Source organism: Musa acuminata, chromosome BXJ1-5 (assembly GCF_036884655.1).
Source record: "Musa acuminata AAA Group cultivar baxijiao chromosome BXJ1-5, Cavendish_Baxijiao_AAA, whole genome shotgun sequence".
In the NCBI taxonomy this organism is placed as follows: Eukaryota; Viridiplantae; Streptophyta; class Magnoliopsida; order Zingiberales; family Musaceae; genus Musa; species Musa acuminata.
Genome location: NC_088331.1, coordinates 41,932,895 through 41,943,182, shown reverse-complemented (window position 1 = coordinate 41,943,182; position 10,288 = coordinate 41,932,895). Strand labels below are relative to the sequence as shown.

Sequence of the window (10,288 nt, the reverse complement as noted above, 5' to 3'; positions counted from 1 at the left end):
CTGGTTCCACTGTTAACATTTAAATACTTCATTAGTACAGCAGGAGGACCAATTTATTCATGTCATGGTACTGCCAACCCTTGAAAAGTGCTGATACCCCATGCTCTCGAGATTACGAGGGGCACAGCATCTCCCATGGATCATGTACCCTTGTGTGGAGAAGACGATTACTTTATAGTCAACTGATCCAGGACACATCCCTATGCTGAGGACTAACTTATGTTGCAGATGAGCTATGGTATGCAAGAGACAGGCTGCATGTGGCCTGCATCTTGTGCTTGGGAAACGCCTACTGGGTTTAGCTATCTTTTTCTCTGTTGTGCTCCGAAGGGGTGCTCCTACATGCATGCATGTCGAGGAAGAAAAGAAATGGGCGGGGAGGTGGAATCAGTAAACCTACGACAGCATCACCTTCCTTTTTATCTCTTGTGTGGCTGTAGCTCTTTGTGTGTGTGTGTGTGAAGCAAGGAACAACAACACCATCATTTTCTCCATGTTCATTCTGCTTTTGGAGCGGTCCGAAAAAGAGAGGATGGTTCAAACATCGTGAACAATGGAACATTGTGCCTGTGGTGGGATGGCATGAATGGACTACTCGGAGCACTCGGCATATCGACGAACCATTTGAAGTTCTCGACATGATGATAGCTCGATCGAATGGGAGTCCAAGGATGGCATAGAGTCATTTCGAGAGCAGTGATGGTGGACGCCCATGTTCTCTTCTCCGCCCAATGGCATCTCTGCTCGGAGAAAACTCCAGTCACATCCACACACTTTGCCAGCCAATATGAGGCCTTGAGGTGGGACAAATTTCTTGCAGGGGTTTGATTGTTTGTTGCCCAGCTATGGGTGACTGAGCACCAGTGTGGTCTGATTAGATGCAGCTATTCAGTGCTGTTGCAAAATTATTATTAGCTTGACCACCAAGGCATCGCATGGTTGCACCAGTGTGTAGCTGTGACATTTACTGATCACCCACCCGCAATGGTTCTTGGCTGTCTAAATTATTCTTCATCAGCTTGCATTCCCTTGCTACTCCAGGAAGCTGAAGCAGTCGAATCTCGACTGAACCGGAGACCTGATCCAAGTTCACCATAGTAGCAGAAAGGGTTCGGATGTTTGCTTGAGGGTTAATAATTCACTTCATATAATTTGCCAAAATAATTTCTCAGTGGTAAGAGCCAAGTTTTAAGTACTCAACAAATCTTATCCATCATAAAACATCGTGTACTTGCATGATTTGTGGATCCTACATTACACCAAACTTCACTTTCTGACACTGTTGGGGCATAAATCATAAGCAACCTGACACTACGGGTCTTAAGACTTGGAAATGCATGAGGTTCTTGAAGTGGGAACAGGTTGGTAGAGCTCGAGGGATGAGAATGCAAATGCATTGGGATCCTTCTATCAGAAACTTGATGTCACCGACTAAAAGTTCACGATGCCCGTGCAGGTTTCATCATTCAAAGCATTCAGATCTGCAAGCATAGTATGAGGTCGCAAGTGCCAAGTGAAGGTTCACAGGGATTCACAGTTCGGTTCTGAACATGGGATGCTTTAATCAACTCCCTCTGTGAAAGCTGAGCATTGCAGTGGGAAATCAAGTAGCCGACAGAGAGATCTGCTCCTCGATAGGATCATGCTGCACATGTGAGATTCCCACAACTTGCTGCTGTCATTGGAAATTTCATCCTCCAGTGCACTGTGAGAGATGGGAGTTCATTTCCGAAGGTTTGACAGTTCACAGGAGGATGCAAAAGCATTCCCAGCTGACCATGATCTTTGCCCGTGGACTCATGGCTGGGAGAAACATGGAAGCTTCCAACGTGCTTTGTCATCTGGGAGAGAGGGGTTCAGAGAGCTCTACCGGGATCAATTTTGCATCGCTTCTGGTTGTGTACTTGCTATCACAGCTGAAGAATCTCAATCATGTTGGTGATTGATTTGTGCAGCATTTCATGGCGCTTAACATTTCCCTTTTTCTTCTTCTTGTTGTTGGTGGGATGTCTTCGAAGCTTGTGTGTGGACTGATACCCACCATCAAAACCGAGCATGAGGCCTCCTCAAAAGGTGTTCTTGTTTCATTTGGAAGCACCAAAGCTTCATTTGGACTGAATGCTTTACTTTTATTCTTTGCCTGTTGTTGGCTGCAAAAGTAGGTTAGATTAGTTTTGTTGCTTCTTTATTAGCTTCGATTGTTCTACATGAAGCACCATGAACACACCGTGAGTAAGGCAATTCTTAATGGGCTACACGGGCTTTATCTCTACTAATTAAGTCTTTTAGTCGTACATGCGGTCAATCATGATTCATCGATTTTATGGGCTCTAATGATTATTTTTTATGATGGTAAGGATGAACTCTAGGACGATAATAATATTACTTGTTTGCGATCTAAATATTCGGCACTAACATTGACCCTTTCTACATTATATTTTGTTTAGTGTTTGGTGACTTACATTGATTTTTTCTACACTATATATTGGCTAGAGCTTGGTGGATTCTGTTCTTCTTTAATAATAATAATAATAATAATAATAATAATAATAATAATAATAATAATAATAATAATAAGGTTATGTTAAGATTTGCCAATGATATATTCTTTTACATATCATATACAGAAAAGAAAAGAAAAAAAAAAGGATGAAATCTTTATTCTATTAAATATTTTTTTCTTGATTCTTATAATGTCACAACATTGTTTTGTAAATCACTAAAGGCTTTCTTCTTTTGTTCTTATTTTTCTATCATAGTTCTCTTTTTAGAATCATTACAATAAAACATCTCCTTGAAAAAGAAACTGTTCCATAATTTCCTTTAGGAAAATGGAATAACCAAATCAATTCTTGTACGTAATTTAGAATTGGAGAATAGGAAAAGAAACTGTTTATCTTCACATGCAATGCATGAATTATTGCACAAGAGAGTACAAAGGAGACACAATAAGAGTACTGCATCGATGCATAAAGCTATAGTGAAACATCATATCAGACTATTAAGGTACGTCAGCTATAGAAGTTGGTCGCTGGTATGACTTTTGGATAAGGTAAATTAAACTAAAATTAAACATTTTGTAATTAATAACATATTATTTAATGGTAATATTAACTAAAGAATATATATATATATATATATATATATATATATATTCTGGGGATAAATGTAAGTTCGATGACTGCACACGCCACCACTTACACACGGCACGCGAAGACTAACTCATTAATGTAGGATTTAAAGAAATTATAATCGGCCACCAGCAGGTACGGCGTTGCAGGTCAATAGATACGATCACACAGGTCAATAGGTTTGAGTACATAGATATTATTACTTAATTTTGGATTTGACCAGAATAAAAATTCACTGATATTATTACACTTAAAATGATTGTGTACTATATTCACTTACGGGAAAGATTTTGATTCTTGATAATAAAATCATAAACGTTATCAACCACGTTTAACAAAAAATTCATAAATATTTTACTCATTATTATTTTGTTGCTAAGAAATGATGGCATGATATTAAGTATTTGTACTTATTTGATGCATTTAAACAAGTTTGAGTAGAAAAGGATTGAGAGTTCAAAAGCCTATCAAACATTTTTCTATAAAGATATCAAGTAATTGAGTCGGTAAAGATTTCATTTAAACTGTCACTACTTATCTTTGCCCACCAAACAAGATATATGAGAGTAGATAACTTTTTAGCCATGATGTATATAGAGAGAAGGTAAACTATGCTACGAACAGTGCCAGAGTTCCGAAGTATAAGAAACCCGAATGAGAAATCGACTTCTAAAACCCTTTTTATATTTTTCTCTCCTTGAGAAGAAGAAAAGGAAAACTTGGTGTTGGGTGCCGAAGGATTTGGCGAGAGAATGGCCGATCAAAGTCTTGGATGATCGCCGGGCAAAAGCTGCACTGCCATGCCACTACGGCCGATCACAGCACCAATCTTCTAAATGCTCTCACGTTTCTTGCTAAGTCTTCTACCACTGCACTTTAATCTAGTTTTTAGCCACAGCTTGGCCCGAACAAAAGTTCTAACATCTCATCAACAAATAAATTCTGGTAGCTGTTGTTCATGATATGCTATGGAGCTGCTTGAATCCAAGTGAAGTTTCTCCAGATCCTATCTCCAAAAGAAGCTCACAAGTAACAGATCCTCACTGCAATCTTGATCTGACCACTAAATGGAATACCACGAATTGCAATCGCTATTAATGAGATCCGGCGAAAGCATCAGCAGAACTGTTACCAAACACAAACAACGTAAGATTTAGCACAACAAATAGTTGGATGAACATGTGATGTGATGCAATCACGCGGTGTGACAGAAGAAGCAAACTGTGATGAAACAGGACATCTCGATGTTTCCATTACCTGAGCCTCTCTGCTGTAGTTCAGAGGACGTAGATCATCCATGTGAGCTTTGTTCTCCGCCAGCTGCACACTTCTGCTCCATATCATGTTTTGTAGTACTGCCGAAGAAAGATTGATGGGATAGGTCTTGTTTCTGAGACTAATCATGAACCTCCCCGTCCTGGGTTCTGCGGACGACTTGCAGCATGAAGAGATCTGTTCTAATCAGCAGAAGCCACTGTTTTTGAAGCTTTAGAATCACCATATTTCTACAGACCCATGGTTTCTTGAAAGTAGTTGAGTAGCAGGGTCGGATCACCGGTACAATGACCCAGGAACTTGGAATTCTAGCTCCTCGATGTCGGCATTGGATTCCTAAAACCATGCAGCTGCGTCAACTTTGCATGTCAGGCATCTCAGAGAAAGGCTGGTACTGGCATCAACAACCAGATTGGAGGCACTTTACAGCACAGGCCATAATGAGAGATCAAAAACAACAAGAAGACCATGCATAACTAGCACTTGGCGCCAGCGTTCATATTTTCTACCGTTCTGCACTTCGGACAGCAGCAAGAAATACCTCAGCCAATTCCACTGGTTCAGCAACCAAGGTACATAGCCATCCATCGACTATTTCCGAAAACTCAATCTCATCCATGAGATGTACAGTCCGTCTGTTGCAGCAGGAACATAGGCATGTTTGCTTCTTCCATGTCTGACGGATCAGACGACATCCACTGACAACAGATGCAATAGTATATGTCAGTATTTGTGTTTATCTGTAATAGCTTCAGACTTGATCGCATGATGTCAAAAAATTAGCCATGATCATAATCATTACAGTTTGGAATATAAACAGAAACATACTAATAAAATTTGATCAACCATGTCACTGATATTGGCTAAGATGCACAAAGGATATAATGTTGAACGTTTACAGATTGAAGACTATTAAATGGGCATTATCTCTTATTTTGAGTAGAATTGCAATGATGTTGGTTATCCTTTCTGAAGCTCAATGTTGTCTTGAATGACATTGAATTTGCTCCCTTATAATTTATTTATATTTTACTAGTCACAAGTTGAATGAATTGTGGCTTCCTGGTTCTTGCAAGTGTTTCCTCATCTCAATGTTTTGATGCTAGTGAGACTTCAAGGACAACATCAGTTCAGGTTTCTAGAATTAGGTCCAAAAGTATTTGCAACAACAATCTAAATGTAGTTGCAGAATTCCTTTATATTAGTTATATTTTATTTGTGACAAGTTGAAAGACTTATAGCTTCCCACTTCTGTAAGTGTTTCATCATCTCTCCTTTATGTAGTGTCAGTAAGACTTCAGGTTCATCATCAAAGTGAGTTTCTATCATCAGGTTCAAAAATTTTCCAATGAAAGATGAAAATACCTTAACTTTATGGTAGTACAGAAGATCTTATATTCCATGGTTAGCACCTTGAGATAAGATAGATTTTCTTGCGAAGGCCTACGATCAATCACTACAATTGTAAGTGCTGAAGCACATCAATTTGTGTTTGCATGTATGTTGAAGCACATCAATGTGTGTTTGCATGTGTCTGTAAAAGAGAATGAGAGCGAATGAATGAGTGCCAGAGTGAGAGGAATTAGAAAAGTGAAGTTTAGGTGTAAAGGCAGGTGTTGAAGTGCCAGCTGAGGATTAACAGTAAAAAGTCTGATAGCTAATAGTTGAATTATGGGTATCCTAAAAATTCATGGCCAGTCCAAAGGTATGTTCGGACCTGAAAGAACCATGTATATCTGGTCTACAAGATTGTGCCAATTCCCAAAATCTAGTCCCAGTTATGAGATGCATTCACACACACAATCACATGAAAGAACCATGTATAGCAGGTATGCAATATATTGCTGATCCCTAAGATCTCATCACCATTGTGATCTGTCTATTGATGCACAGAATCTCCAGAAACCAATACTTCTGATGTTTAAAACATCTGTATTCCTCTTTAGCAGCAAGTTGCTTTGGGTTAACTGATAGCTAAAATGGCAAACTGTCAATTTATATCTTTCTAGCAGGTCGTAGAGAACATGCAACATGGATATCAATTTTAATAATAAATATCACTGTTCTCGTAGCAAGACAGTTTAGTTAAATCAGTTGCAGCTACAAGCTAATGATTTAGTAATGTGTGGATTCTCTGTGGTTGAATCTGATTAGAAAGCACAATTTTTTATCCACATCAACCATAGTTATGATATATGACTTTCAGGTTATTTGCAAAAATTACAAAAAAATTGCATTTTTCATGGCAAGATCAAGAACGTAATGCTTACTTGCATGATCCATTATCTTATTTGGCAGAAGGAAGATTTCTTTTTACATGGATAACAAACATGAAGATTTCTGAAATAAAAATGATTTTTAATGATTTCGAGATACATCTTGCAACAAAATATTTGAAGATCAATGAAGACATAATTTTTCTTCTTTTCCTTCTCCACAAGTATTTCGGGTTTCCTTCCTGGATCTAGGATTTCCAAGATTTAGCACTTCTCGTGTTATGAAGTTGACTTCCTAATGTCCTCTATCCATGACACGAATAATAACTTTCTTTGCTGCATTAGTCTGTTCATAACTTTCTTTGCTGCATTAGTCTGTTCAGAGATCTGGTAGATCTTGGGCTTGAAAAGTCAAATTTGTGGAGATTCCATCTCAATTCTTTTAGTCCCAGGTCCAGCTGACTAATCGAACATAGAGCAATTCCACTAGATTTATTGGAACAGCAACAGCTTCATTTTTCTATGGACATTTTTCTAATCGAACATAGAGCAATTCTACTAGATTTATTGTTCTAAAGCATATTTTTAGTTTAACTTTTGCAAGTATGTATTAGTGAAAGTCAGTTCTGGCCACTACTTCGCTATGCAAGAAATCAAGTCCTATTAATAAGATTTGCACCATATATAGGATGTTAAATAATATCACTAAATCTTTAAAGAAGACTATCTGTGTGTTCGGTTCATAGAACAGTGACAAATAATGAATTTGCATCTCATTCTGAAGTTAGAAAACAACCAAATAAGTATCATCCACTAATTTGAACCTTAGGTGTAATATCTTTGCCAACAAATTTTCCACAGCATTTACCAAAAGAGAATCTCTAATTGTTTGAGATGCAAGCTAATTTTTCTATGGACAATGTATAAAATAGATATTGCAAATCCTCCACAAATTTTCCTTTATACAAATAAATAGAGCATGACTTGACATTTGCGCAAAAATTAGCAAACTAAATTATCACTGTATTAAAGTGTGATATTTTTTCCAAGAATTGGGGTTTTTTTTCTGTCACCTCATTGTTATGATGTAGTTTGCAGCAAAATGATATAAAATTGAGGCAGTTTGCAGCAAAACGTGGATTCATGCCAATTTGCATATTCCCTACATAGATGTAACAAACATTTGTAATTTGTAACAAGTGCTTATGAGTTTTGGTTTGCCATCTATTTGGTCTCATGCGAACATGTCTTAAGATATAATACCATGTTGGTTTGCATGTATGTATGTATGGAGTGGAATTGTTCATAGAAACTTGTTGATACATATACAAGTTCAAGTTAAGCCATACTATCACGGACAAACTTCTAAACAGGATGTTTGATGTAATGCTTATGTATGTTCGTGTCTTTTGGTATGTTCATGCTTTGCACAGCATGTAGAGGGACGACTGAAGGCTTAATAGTCCCATTTTAGTTGGGTTTGGTGACCGTTTTAGGCTTGTAAATAAAGGTTATGTCATGTGGACACTTGTAAGAGATTTTCGGTCTGTAGTGGATCATTTTGACCCTTTGTTGTGCAACTGTTTAGAGCTTGTAAAGTCTGCTTGTAATTTTCATTGTCTATGAAGTATTTCCTGGAATGTTTGCTTGTGGATCCCGAGTGAGACGTTTTCTCTAACCCGTTTTCTCTTTTGTAGGTCTTAAGGGACCATGGGAGGCTTTGGAGAGGCTGACCTTTGCGGACGGACACGTAAGGGTGCCGCACGACTTAGGCAAAACCAGCTAAGTCCATGACAATACGGTTCAAAAAAGAAGCTTAAAACAACTTAACTGGAAAAATCAAGGTTGTCATCAATTAATCAAAACTAAGAACTTTAAACCAGTTTCAAATCTCAATATTAGTATGTTTTGCTGAAGGCCAAGCTATTTAGCTTGCACCAATAATTTGCGACTAGATGAAAGCTGTGGCTCTATAGATTCTTCTCAAGAAATGGGTTCCTTGACCAAAGAACAACAAATATGGTTCAACATATAACACAGGTCAGATTTCATAAAACAGGATAGGGAGTTCGATCAAGCAAGGTTATGGAGTTTAGACATGAAGCAAACACTGTTTTTGAAGCATATTCTCAATAAGTGGTAGCCAAAACCAATAGTGGTATAAGCATAAGATCACCAACAAAATGTTCACAATAGTGTGTTTAATGCATCTAATAAGAGATGATGTCCCACACACTGGAAATGATGGAGGAATTATAATGGTTTATAAGGCATGATGGCCACAATATTAAAACCCGAGTTTGACCAATTTGGGTTACCTAGTTCTAGGCCATTTTCACCCAGCTGTAGGGTCAATTGGTCTATCAAATCAGAAGCAGACCTAGAAATGCGTATGGTGATGGATCCCAAAATAATCATGATTTGAAGCCATACATACTATCACAATCCCATTCGAATATACTGCCAATACCACCATAATCTCAAAATGCTCATAAATTTGATGCCAATATTTGGATGCCATGTAATTACCAAGGCTTTTTGTAAATATCATTTGATGCCTTTTCTTATAAAGATTACTATTTACAGTCCATTTTTCTTTACTATTCACTATCCCATAATATAATTTTTTAATATTTCTAAATTATCCCGACGTAAATACTCACTTCTTCTTCGTTCTCCTCCTCCTCTAAGGACTGCGTCAAGGGGGTCAAGGGTGACGAGTGGGGTCGGACGGCGTCAAGCGACGTCGGCAACGAGAATGAAATAAAGATTTGTGGGAAAAAAATAAAATCGTTAATAATGAGGTTGTGAATAGTAAAATAATATTTTATTTTTATAGTTGAGTTGTGAATAGTAAGTTTCTTTCTAATTCTGCCATGAGATAGAGGTAACATTAATATGCCCCATTCTTCATTAGAAAAATTCCCTAATGTTACAACTCCAAGCCTCTATAAATAGAAGAAGAAGAAGAAATCAAGTGAAAATGCAAAATCAACCATCAGATCGCCAACATCTGAAAGAAATGATGATTTCGAGAATAAGAATCAGGAAAATATATAACAGCTTACCAGAAGGTCAGAAACCCTTGATTCGGGGAGGTGAATGACGAGGAAGCTCGACGGCCGTTGCAGAAACCCTCGATTCGGGAAGGTGAAAGAAGAAGCAGCTCGACGGTGAAGGGGACAACACCATCCGTTGAGGATATGGTGGTTGAGGGGCGAGAACAAGGTCGAGAAGGGCCACGCCGCCGCTTGAAGCAGAGGAGAAGGGGCAACGGGTGAGACGATGGGACCGTCGCCGGCACGGCAACGGGATAAAGCGGCCGAAAAATATGCGCAAGACGGACATATTATATTATATCATGTAATATTATATTAGGATCATATCACGCTCTACACATTTGTTTATATACTTTCTGGAGGGAATAACTCTCACGAATGTTTGTGGTCTTTAATTTTTTTTATGAGGTGTGTTTTTTGACGTGTATCTGTCGTTCCAAGAATTGGACATACAATATAAATTAAGAGCCTCTATTGTCGTTGATATCAACTAATTTAGATTTAAAATATAAAATATAATTAAAATTATTTAATTTATTAAAAAGATTTTTAGTAATAAACTTTTATTAGATGATGCCTCATATTTGACTTTTATAAGGTGTTTCTC

General features: G+C 37.8%; 1 long non-coding RNA gene across 1 annotated transcript; it reads right to left on the bottom strand.

Annotated features, from left to right (window-relative positions):
• Window positions 1–3,579: 3,579 nt before the first annotated feature.
• On the bottom strand, window positions 3,580–9,976 carry LOC135674352 (uncharacterized). The gene is made up of 3 exons (XR_010513594.1): window positions 9,691–9,976; window positions 4,389–5,104; window positions 3,580–4,256 (listed from the first exon to the last, which is right to left on the bottom strand). It is a non-coding gene; the product is annotated as an uncharacterized LOC135674352 (long non-coding RNA).
• Between the last annotated feature and the right edge of the window lie 312 nt (window positions 9,977–10,288).